The 12,333-nt window shown below is 41.6% G+C and overlaps 1 pseudogene; it reads right to left on the reverse strand.

Annotated features, from left to right (window-relative positions):
- Positions 1–306: 306 nt before the first annotated feature.
- LOC147418568 (uncharacterized) lies at positions 307–808 on the reverse strand (annotated as a pseudogene).
- Positions 809–12,333: the final 11,525 nt, after the last annotated feature.

Here is a 12,333-nt window from a genome sequence, read left to right on the forward strand (position 1 = left end):
TCGAAGAATATTGGGATATCATCAAAGGTATAGCGTTTCATAGTCTCTCAATGCTACAACCACACAAAGATTAGTTCCAAACAATCATCAACTAACTACACAAAGTTTTGAAAGGTCTTTCAGCATGAATTCTAGATTCTTATGTGAAAATGTTTTTTTCCTTTCTTATGTTATGCATAATCCGAACCATATTCTAGATCAATTTTTGTTTCCTTGAAATTAAAATCGGTCATACATGTTTTCATGATTCATATAATCTACTTGATTATGCTGAAATTTAAGCATTCATGCAATACAACAACACCGTTAGCATCCCTTCTTGTCCAACTGAGTGTTGTAGATATCGTGTTACTCGCCTTGCATGCTTCAACAAGTTGATGCCTTGTCAAAATTGCGGCTGGTGTGTCGAATCCATGGTATTGATGTCCGAAGAACCAGAAAATTGGCCGAAGGGATGCTCGTGCAATCTGAAGCCCCTGCTCCTAACCAACTCAAAAACAGTTAGGTTTGACTTTGCTATGGGTGAATGGCCTCTTGATCACTTAAGTCCTTGGCCCTTGGCTAAGTGTGAAGGTCAACCACATAAAACCAATGGTAGTGAATGGCGATGGCAGCGGCCGCTTGTTCAGGAAAAAACAGAGGGAGGCAACGCGCCATCCCGACTTTGTCGACTGACAACGCCGCAACGGGATTTGTTCCCCATGAGGAGGTGCTCCCATTGAACACAGCTGTGCAGACTTTTGTGCAGATCGACACCTTGCCATGTAAGTGCAAGCGACCGTTCTCACTATTGGTTGGAGCCCGCCATACTGTTCGATCCAGCCCCTGTTCGGTGCAGCCCTTAGGGACCTTGCCCACGCCATGGTAGCCTAGCTCGAAGCACATAGAGAGAGAGAGAGAGAGAGAGAGAGAGAGAGAGAGAGAGAGAGAGAGAGAGAGAGAGAGAGAGAGAGAGAGAAAGAACATGCAATAAGCCATGCAAAAAGCAAGCCCCTTCTTCTTCCCTCCTCCATGGCCTTCCCCTCCCCTAGCTGTGATACCAGTGAAAGGGCATGGGGATTGAACATGCTAATCTCCACCCAGTCATGCCCTATATAGGCCCTTGGCCTGCTAAATATAGGGACCCCCTTGACTGCATGTCCATCCTGGCCCTTGGCCGTGACTGGTCCTACCCTTGTCCTGACAGCTTCACAGACAACGCAATCAATGCATGAGCATGCGCATCCTTTACATCCCAACGAGCTTGTTCTGTCGTAGGCAAAACAACTCTAATAGCAGCAATCCTTGCAGCAAGACCTGCAACATCCTCAACATTGCCTGCATCCTCAGAACCAGGACGTACATCAATGCCCTACACAATATTCCAGACGCCCTTTGACACAAGAACATGTTGCATCATATAAGCTCACATAGGGTAATTGTCCCCATCCAACCTGTCCTCAGCAGCAAACATCTTGAAGACATATGTGGTGTTGTCAGCCATGGTAAATGCTGCACCTTATGTGAAAACTTCCCGAAAATAGGAGAAACAAAGCGGGAACAACACGTGCTATATAGCACAAACCGTAGAAGACTGTAAGGCACCTGTTATGCACAAATCGGCACTGACAGAAATTCTGCACAAAATGACGAAATTGCCTGTGCAGACCTGCCTGTAGTGGAAACGGAGGCCGAAATGAGCCCGAATCAGAAATCTGAGCAGACTGAGCTCTACGAGCACACCCAAAATATTTTTCGACTTGCGAACGCTCTCCAAACCTCACTGTAATCGGAGAAAGTGAGCAGGCGTGTGCTAGAGCAGCTGGCGATTAAGCCCGGGAGGACGTAACCTGCTCTGATACCAATTGTTGGAATTAGGGTTGCAGAGAAACGCACACAGCTTGGAGAAGATGAAGGAAGCTCAAGGCACACAATAGAGAGTGTGTTACTTAGTATGCAATGGAAAGATTGATAGCCCTAGAGTGATGGGCGTATATACAATGCTCGGGGGGGAAAACCTCCTGAAGAGGGAAAAAATGCCCCGGCGGTCCTAGTGTGTTCACACACATCACTACCACATGTATATGGTAACACACATATCCAAAGTTTGCTGCATTTCTTGGGAACTATTACAATTGGAGAAAACCATTCCAGTGATTCTATTGGTTTGATAAATCTAGCATTAAGTAGCTTATCCAAATTCTCTTTAACCTGTTTTGCATAGTTAGGGTTCATCCTTTAGTGCTATTGAATAACCAAAATTGCATCCTCCCTTAGTTCTATCTGATGTTGACATATGCTTGGGTCCATTCCTGACATGCCGGAGTATTTCCAAGCAAAAGTATCTTTGAACTCCATAAACAACTCCCATAGTTGATTCTTGAAATCCTCATCAATGTATGCACTGACTTTGACAATGTGTGGCTCTTCCTTAGTTCCTAAATTTAGATCATGCAAATCATCCTCCTTCACTCTAGTGATCTTCTCTAGTGCATGATCGTACATCACCTCTGCCTTCTTGACAACTTCCGCCATAATGATCTCTGATTCTTGCCCTTGCATCTTTAACTCTTGCGTTACAAAATCTTTACTTTCCACTTGTTTATCTTCTCGTACGTCTTTATTTCTGCCTTCATCCCATCCTGCAAGAACTTTTGTTTCCATCACCCCTGTAGACCAATACCGCTCCATGAGGTCTACAATGCTTACTTAAAATACCGGTATGACTATCGGTTGAAGGAATAGATCCTCATCATCATCCATAATTTTCCACTCTGGTAGTATGTTCACCCCTGAGCCCCCATACAATAACACTCCTTTGAATTTTCTATCCTGATATTCCAACTGTATTGTGGATATGCTAAAGTCCACATCCTCCACCTCTAAACCATAAGACACACTTTCCGACTTCCCTTCCTTAACAACTCCCAATTTTCTCCCCATCCTCTCCTTAAACATAGGTACTATTCCTAATAACTGATCAAGTGGAATGTGCAAAGATGTTGTAATAAATTCCTAAACAAAGTCATTAACACTTACCTTGTACTCATCTTCTAGCACCTTTTCTCTCTTGTTCCTTCTCTACAACTTTTCCATCACATGATCCCAAACATTCTTATGCTCCCCCCAATCCAATGGAACTTTTAATTTTTCTTTAGACCTTCTAACCACCATAACCCTTATATTCGTACCTTTTGACATGCAAGTAGAACAATCACATACTACTGGGAAATCCCTTTGTCCAGCCTTCCCTTCTCACAAAACCTCTATTATTACTAAATTTGCCTACAAAACATTCCTATTCCTTCCCTTTTGGCGGCCCAGATATTCACTAGTATAAACAATGAGACTTCACCTGTGTGCACCAACTTCCTATTTTCTACCCCTATATACGAAACCTTTCTTTGTAAAATGCACCTGCGAGGGTGCATGATCAACAGTACATCTAAGAAAGCAACTTCCCATTTTCTACCCCTATATACGAAACCTTTCTTTGTAAAATGCACCTGCGAGGGTGCATGATCAACAGTACATCTAAGAAAGCAGCCAAAAAAACACAACATTGGAGTGACAAGACTTCATTTTGGCATCACTAACCTGATCATCTACACTATATATGGGATTCCAAAAACATATTATGCATGATCAATGGAAATCACATTTGGCTTCCCAAGGCCAAGCTACCAGCCTATTCCAAGGTGCCATCCAAGCCACAACAGTGTCTTGAAAATCCTCTCCAGTTAGTGACCAAACCCAACCCACCACCCATAACAAAACAACTCCATTTATCTTAGAAGTGGATGCCCAAAACTTTAGCTACAACAATGGCGACTAATCAGGTACAATCAGACGTACAATTTGTTTCACAAACCCCACAAAAAGCAAGGACATCGGCTCCATGGTTCACAATTCCATAGCATTTGACCATGCTTCAATGCTTACTTCATGGTGTTAGCTCACTCAATTCACACTAGATTTTCTTAAGACGCTTCTCTCGCACCGCGTTAATTTTTTCCATGCATTGACTGTGTTGCATCATAAGGCCACATTACATGGCAATGCATTAGCACGTCTTTACATCCCATGCACATTGCACCCTTGGATCACTGTCATCCCCAAGAGGACTCCAACTAGGATGGGGGAAGACAGTCTGAATGGAGATCCAACTCAGACATCGTTAGAATAGGAAAAGGGTAGTGTTTACATTTGGATTTTGGAAATATTTTGCGTTTGATTTTTTTATTTTACCCATCTATGCTTTTTTTGTCCTAAAAAGATGAGATTTTTATTTTACCTCATTTGATTTTGATTTTTCTTTATTATTATTATATAATAAAAAAAGGGGGCACTGCAAACTCTTCTACTCAAGTCTAGGATGTCCCAGGAATTTCCAAAAGCTGAAACAGAGTTCGAACATACCCCTCGACTAAGCAAAAACCTACGATTTCTCTCTAGGAGTGTGTTTGTGAGAGCCTAGAGGGATAGGAGTGTGTGTTTTTTTGCGAGTTTCTGATTTTGAGCTTTTGCAATGAAAACCATTTTTGCAAGCTTTTTGACTATAAAATTGGATCCTTTTCTAACAACACAAAAGGGTTAACCAACAAAATAGATATTAATTATACGAGACACACCAAAAAATAGGTATAAGTTTCCAAAAGTCCTAACTTTGAGTTTGAATATCTGGCAAGATTTGAACCACGAAGTATATCTCTATAACGAGAAGGTTTTCAAAAAAGACTTCAGAGGGTGGAGAGAAGTAATTTCTACAAACAAAATGGGGTATAATTTCTTTATTAAAATTTGCATCTAAGTAGTTACAACACATGTCACTATGCAAATGTAGCAATACAGGGCATGCATTCATATTGCTAATGATTATTGGTAACTTTTTTTCATATAATAGCCATCAATGTTTAGGTCCACTACAATTTCAACACAGAGCTTGTAGTGTCCACCCAAGAAATCCAATGCAAGCTCCCACCCAGCTCCTTGACGTTGATGTTTCTAGTGCCACTACTATCGTTGGGGCCCAATTACAACTTGCAGCATCGGAGAACACCCACTTGGTGTCTGCATCCTTCAAGCATGTCACGATGAATCAAATCTTCTTAATCCTACTCAAACCCTTGGTGTCGCTACCTGTGTCCCTCATGTCCAACCACCCTGCTCCTGAGATCCAACCAACTCAAGCATGGTCAGTTATTACAGGCAGTGCCCACCCAGCCAACCATAACCTTGCTTCTCCAGTTATCGCATCGATCCAAGCCATCCACCCTACCCGGCCCATTTCATGCACTGCCAACCTTCCATGAGATGTGGTTTATGGCACCACAAAGCCTTCCTTGACGCAACCGAGCAAGATGTAGTCCAAGCTCGTGAAGACTCTCATTCACTTGTTCTCAGTGCAACCAAGCTTGCATCCTCTCAAGGCTACCAAACCGCCTCTTTTCTGAGGTCAACACTCAATCTCAACAAGTAAGGGTTTGAGCAGGAGCACACAAGGGCTCGCCAAGGGTGAGGCTCTCCAGGAACAATATTTCATGGGTATGTGGTGGGTGGAAGTGGTCATGCATTGTCTTTGATGCGGAGCATGAATTAAAATGATTTCTATGCTTGTAGGGAATGAAATTTTAAAAAATGAATAATTTTCACAATTGCAACTAGAGGCAGCAACAACTGATAATACTCGAGTGGCCACATGCGAGAGTTCCACTTTGTCTATAGAGTATCAGTTACCAACCTACGATCATATGATTTTCCTTTTTCAAGAGTGACCTTTGAGCATCATTGATATACATAATCTACCAATAACCTTGCTATCAAACGGAACATTTGAGCTTTGGAGACTCAATCTAAAGATATCCTAGAGACCCACTAGCATACCCCCATAGTTTGAGACGACGACTAGGGCCTAAAGGACTCATTGCCTTGACAACTAGGTTCTTTTTTGACATGTTCCAGAAAGGCTGGGATGCTAAAGAAACTATGGTGAAGTTTCATAGGACGTGCATTTTAGAAGTTCATTCTCCATGTCATGCTATCTCTAGTTGTCCTTTTTGCTCAAGTGACAAGTTTGATTTTATGACCAAGTCAAGCAATATCATGAAGATGATAGGAAGTTATAGGGTCATCGTCTGCTATGTTTGGCCAAGTGTAAACACGGCACCCATCCTAATATCTAGACCTTTTAGCAATAGGATGGCATGCTGAGGAACCATATACATCAATAAGACACTCCTTGTTAGTCAAAAACTTCGCCTTCACTACAAGCTGGCATGTAGGACAATCACCTTTGCTTGCCTTACCGCCAATTACCTACTCTCTAGCTGTTTGCAAACTAGACGAAGAGAAATTTGCGTATGAATTCGTCTGCCCATGATCAATGCCAATAATATTGCTCTTACTTGCTATCTGATCAAGTATGCCTTCTCTCTCCAGCTCAAGGTCCCTCACCTTGCTCTTCAAATCCTCGACATAAGTGGCATCCTACTACACCTTAATGCAACTATATTCCCCCTTAAGACAATAGCAGCATTCTTGGATAATCACATGTTTATATGATACCATGTAGTGGCGGAGGTTGGTGGGCTGGAAGAGCGTTCAACCGACTGACTAGCGGACCCAGCGAGTTTATGCTCCTCTTCTGTTGTAAGAAGGTTATCGAGAAAATGCAGGTGCCCTAAATTTCTATATGGCCTTGACAGGGACATGTATAAACCTAGTGTGTCCCTAAGCTGCATGTCTGACATGCATTCCTTTTCTACAGCAGCCATAAGGCCGTCCACCTGCCTTGCAACCTCTATCGAGGTGTAGGTGCCAATTGTCCTCTGCTTGGTTACGTTCTTCGGAATCTTGGAACCGCTAAAGCCTTTTGCCTCTCCTTAGCAATCTCTCTCTACTCAATTGTGTCTTCACCACATCAAACCTTTGCACTGCAATTCTGAGTTTGTACACTAGTGCATGCATGCATTTCCCTTCGCGCAACCTCAGCCATCGACTGCATCAAAGGGACCGCAACTGGTGATGACAATTTTCTTGTTGCGCAGCAAGAGGACGCAATGGTCTCCCCCTCCCCGGAGGTACTTGCATAGCCGTTCTCAGCCGTCGCCTATATTGGGATATGCCCGATTGGGCTAACCTTGTTGGTACCTCTCTTCTTCGGTTCCATCTTCCCAACTACTGATAACTTCTAGCTTCTTCCTTGCTCCATATCTTTTGACTACAAAACCTGCAATTTATCTCATGGTACCACCTTCATCATGGCCAGCCAATGAAACCTTGCTATCTCCTGCTCATGTCTGGTTGGTGCTCACCTTCTCTTGTCTTGTTGCTTCATTGATACGGAACCCTCTCTTATATGTTACTGCCTTTAGCATGACCCCCTTACGAAGATCTCAGTACCTCTTACCTTGCCAACTCTTCCACCTTGCCCTATCAGATAACCCTTGCTCATATCACTCATCCTTGGTTCCATCTTCCAAACCACTGATGACCTCTAGTTTCTTCCTTGTTCCATCTCTTTTGATGACAAAACCAACCATGTCTGTTGTGGTGGCCGCAAAGCACTCATCTATTAAACAGAAATCTCTTGCACACCTACAAAATTCTCTTGCTACTTGTTCTTGTAGCTTAATCTAAAAATTCCCATTGACAATAGAGTTTCTGCACCATTGCTCGTGCTCCTACCTTGCCAGCTCTACCCCCCTTACCTAGCAAGATAAACCTTGCTCCTACCTCTCCTCCTTGATTCCGTCTTTAAATCGTTGATGACTTCTAGTTGCTTCCTTGTACATCCCTTTTGATGATATGGTGCCTGTCTTCACTTGTCTTGTTGCCATCAATGAATGTATACAAAAATGAAAGTTCAGACTCTCACACATGCTAGCGGTAAAAATAAACTCCACAATGTGCAAACAAATGATCCCTTCAATGCAAGATTGGGCGAACCAAAATTTTGACGTTTGGATAAGCTCGCGGCCATTCATCTTGATATTTCGAGCTTACCAGGGTGGGAATCACTTCTTTTTGCATGGCCAATCACCGCTTTGAAACTCATTTAAGCCTAGTTATTTGTTCTTGTCTTATAACCAGCTCACGGCAAGGGTATGGGTGGGAACATATCCTGTGGATTTTTTGTTTAATTTTTATTTTTATTTTATTTTTGTAGTTTTGAGGTTGCTCAGTCGATAGCATGGAGACAGAGAGTGACCCAAAGGGTTGGGGAAGCTCAAGCCGTAGCTGGGGATCATATTGTGTGAATGGGTGTGTGTGTGTGTGTGTGTGTGTGAGTGTGTGTGTGTGTGTGTGGTGGCGGGTCAGGGCCGGTTGAAAACGGGTGTGTGCTAGCACAAGCTGTGAGCCAACGCGAGAGCTGCGGGACCCGAGCAAAAACGGTGTGTGTGTGTGCACGTGTGCTGTGAGATTTTGAAGGCATGCTAAGCAAGCTCATCAGGCAGCAAGTGTAGACTCTGTGTGTGTGTTTCGTCTTTATGCACCATTCGACAGGCCGCATGGACTGGCAACTGGCTGAGAACACGTGTGTGTGAGTGTGTGTGTGTGTGTGTGGGGGGGGGGGGGGGGGGGGGGGGGGGGGGGTGTTCAAAGACCAAGGCGAGAAAAAGTGTGTTGGCGTTTTCAACTTGTAGGAGAAGAAGCACGCAGTTGGGAACTAGGGAGTCATTTCGTGTGTATTTGTGTGTGTGTGCGTGTGTGTGTGTGTGGCAGGAGGATACAGTTTGCAGCACGTGTATGTGTGTGTGTGTGTGTGAGAGAGAGAGAGAGACAAGCCGAGTTGACACTCGAGTGGGTGAGAGACGTTGAGTCCCAGCCTGAAGCAACGGGTACGTGTAAGAGTGTTGGGTGCACCAAGCCAAGCCAGTGGAATCATGCCAAGCCAAGCGGGTGGAGCTGAGTCAAACTCGGCAACTGCAAGTTGCGTAAGAGAGAGAGAGAGAGAGAGAGAGAGAGAGAGAGAGAGAGAGAGAGAGAGAGAGAGAGAGAGAGAGAGAGAGAGAGAGCAAGGCGGTGCGTTTTCTTTTTTTTATTTTTTTTATTTTTTTTGAAATAGCTCTTTTAGAGGACATTCCCATCATGACTTGTGGGTGATAATGTGTGTCTGAGCTTGAGAATGGCCGAAGAGGCAAAATCCTTGAAGCTCTTTAGAACCGAGGGAGGGATGAGAGTTCATGCTTGGGACACTGAGGGTACCAAAGTTTATGGACAAAATTACATGATAGAAAATGAGGACTCCTTAAGTCAAAAAATCCATTTCAATGCACACTCCTCCTCATGTTATTCTTTGGGTCAATTTACATTAAAATTGAAAATACCATTGATGCATAAATCTCCTTTCATACATCATGCAATAAAAATTAACCCAATTGTTCATCGTTTTGTGCTCTAATTGATCCCTTTTTTTTTCACATTGCTCCAATGAAGGATGTACACTTTGGATTGAAAATTCCATGCACAATTGTTGATCTCAAATCCATCAATTAAAAAGTCATACACACAAAATGAGCAATCCAATCTTCATTGGCTATTTTCAACCCAATTATCAATCATCACAAAATCATTGCTCATATTTAAAATTCCTAGTCATCCAAACCCTATCGGATTTGTCATTTGGTTTGTACGGCTACACACAATTGATTATGGCATTAGAAATTGCACAATCATTCAAATTTTTACCATATCCAATTGAATTGGCATACAACTCAATGGCAATACATAAAATCATTTTGAATTGTGTGCAATTGAGTCATTCATCTCAATTGTTTTGATGGCATACACACAAATGTTTAGGTCAACTCAATCATTATGATTAGTGATCAACACCAATCATTCATTCCAGTTTGGATGGATAATGCCATTGCATAGGCACACACATTAGTGCATTTTTTCCATGTTCATCAAATTGATTCATCATTAGTATGGAAATGCACTAAAAATCTACACAATTGAGTACCAATTGAATGAACTATCTCAATTCTCAAAGCCAATTGTGACACACACATCAATTATTTGGTCAAATTAATCATCATAATTGGTAAAAAATACCAAATATTCATTCACCCATTGGATTGCACATGCCATTGATTGGCACACACACCTAAATTCAGGCCAAAATTTTATGCAATTCACCGATCAATCTCACATGCAATGCACAAATTGCACACTTGATCAAGCATAAATTATCACATGCATGCTCAATTTCAAAAAAGAATTGACACTATTTTGACCCAATCAAACAATGTACACACTCAAAAATTAAGCACAAAAGTTCAAATTTGGCTCAACTGGCAATGCATTTAGGCTTACACCTAATGATTTCACACACTTTTCATGAACATTTTACAATCAAAAAGCATTTTGGTGTCCCAATTGACCATCAATCATTGAAAATCAAGTGGTCTTGGATGGGCGCACACACTCAAATTTTGCCCAATTTTTTGGCATTTAGACTTATCCAATGATTGAATTCGCCTAACATACACATCAATTACATGATTGCACCCTCACATATCATCAATTCCATCAATTTCTATGCATGCACACAAGGTGCACACACACTTGAATTTTGTGGCAGTTTTTTTCCTCTTTGGTGCATTACACACACAAGGATTCTTATGCACACACATGATTTCTGTTGCAAATCAAGCTTAATCTTGACACATACGTCATTCATTCATTCATTAGTCAAAATTGACCATCAATTTCATTCCAAAACAATCAAATTAGACTCTCAAAGTATATCAATTGATTTACACACCTAATTTTAGCAATAAATTAGCAACACATTGGAATCAAATTAATCACTCAAAAATTGAATGGAGTAGGTCAATGTAGTTACAATCGATTGCATTCAAGCTAATTCTTGCTCCACGCAACAATTCCATCATGCACACACATGTGTGGCTCTTCCAAAATAGCTCAAAAATTGACCATTGTAAGTCAAAAATCAAACACTCAAATCATCAAATTAAGCATGGATTAGCACAAAGAACTTGATAAAAGTGTTGATTCCACCTCTTATAAGGGGATTTAACATACGTTACACTTCAAATGTTAGCAGTTAGGCTAGCAAAGTTAGTCAAAAATTAGTAGAAATTAGCATGGAATTAGTACAATTAGCATGGAAATGAAGCAGAATTAGTAAGGGTTAGTATGAAATTAGTGAAATTGGAGATGGAATTGGGAGTTTGAGGTATTCCTAACTCAAGAATTAGCTTCAATTACTTACATACACATCATCAAATCAAACCAAAACTGAGTTACACACACTGAAAACCAATGAAATTAGTAGTGAAATTACTCTATTCTAAACATCCTATACTCACTAGCTTAGGTTATCGATCCCCGACAGGGACGCCAAATATTGGGGGAATTGTAGCATAGCCTAATCAATCCAAGACCAACAAAATTATCAATCCTAGGATCGACAACCCGGCTAAGGCATGGAAGCATGAGCATCGGATGTATCGAATGAGAGGATTCAAGAGAATGCTCATCCAATGCAATAGAGATTATCCATGAATCACTAACTCTACTCACATCATCAATATGGCATCACCTACATACATTAAACCCACCAAAGTCCGACTTGTAGACTAGAATCTCTAATCACATTCTTGACAAGCACACACTAATTGCATTGATGTTGGCCTCTCCAATCACCACATGCCAATCTAGGTATTCCATCAAAAGCTACACACACAAGGTGAATGGTGTTGGAGTTTCATAAAACCCATCAACACACAAGCAAACAATAGGGTACATATACTAATCACAAGATTAAGAATAAACTTAAGCAACTTAATTAGAGATGTTAAATATCACAAATCGAGTGCTCGTAGAAGGATAAGAGTGGTTAATAAGCAAGATGTCATCACACACACTCAAATCTAGAAATGAGAAGGTGGAACTACTTCATAACATAATGGAATAGAAGAATTAAAACTAATAAAGAAAGTAGAGATTAGATTAAGAAAAGCTTCTCTAATTATAATGGATTACCATTAGCCTCTTAAGGATGGGCATTAAGCTCAAGGCTAGGCCATCCATAGAGTGGACACGAGAGAGAGAGAGAGAGAGAGAGAGAGAGAGAGAGAGTGGATCCTCAAGAGTGGATACTCAAGAATGAAGCCTTCTTGCATGAAGGCTTCCTTTTAAAGGCTTGCACCACAATCCCTTCTACTACGGGATTAAATTTGAGCCCTCTAGCTAGCATATACAACTTGGAACTCCAAATGAGCCCAAGACCTTATACAATGTGGATAGGAAATATTGTGCACATCCCTGCCCTCACTCCTCTTTTTCACATACACACACCACCCAATCTAAGCTAAGTGAGGG

Source organism: Adiantum capillus-veneris, chromosome 30 (assembly GCF_014529385.1).
Source record: "Adiantum capillus-veneris isolate H3 chromosome 30, ASM1452938v2, whole genome shotgun sequence".
Taxonomy (NCBI): Eukaryota; Viridiplantae; Streptophyta; class Polypodiopsida; order Polypodiales; family Pteridaceae; genus Adiantum; species Adiantum capillus-veneris.